Here is a 201-nt window from a genome sequence, read left to right on the forward strand (position 1 = left end):
TCCTCAGTGACAATTTCCCAGCAGCTCCCACCATGCAGTCTAGTCAATCATGTTCAGCATTTTTCCATCCTATCATTGCACCATTTTCACTAATTTGATCGGATTAATTGTTCCATGATTGATACCTGATTAAGCATCATGGCGAACAGATTCTAATGAGGGTCCAGTCTCCATATTTATCAGTTCGTGTGTGTGTGTGTG

The sequence above is a fragment of the Penaeus monodon genome, chromosome 22, assembly GCF_015228065.2.
Source record: "Penaeus monodon isolate SGIC_2016 chromosome 22, NSTDA_Pmon_1, whole genome shotgun sequence".
Lineage (NCBI taxonomy): Eukaryota > Metazoa > Arthropoda > Malacostraca > Decapoda > Penaeidae > Penaeus > Penaeus monodon.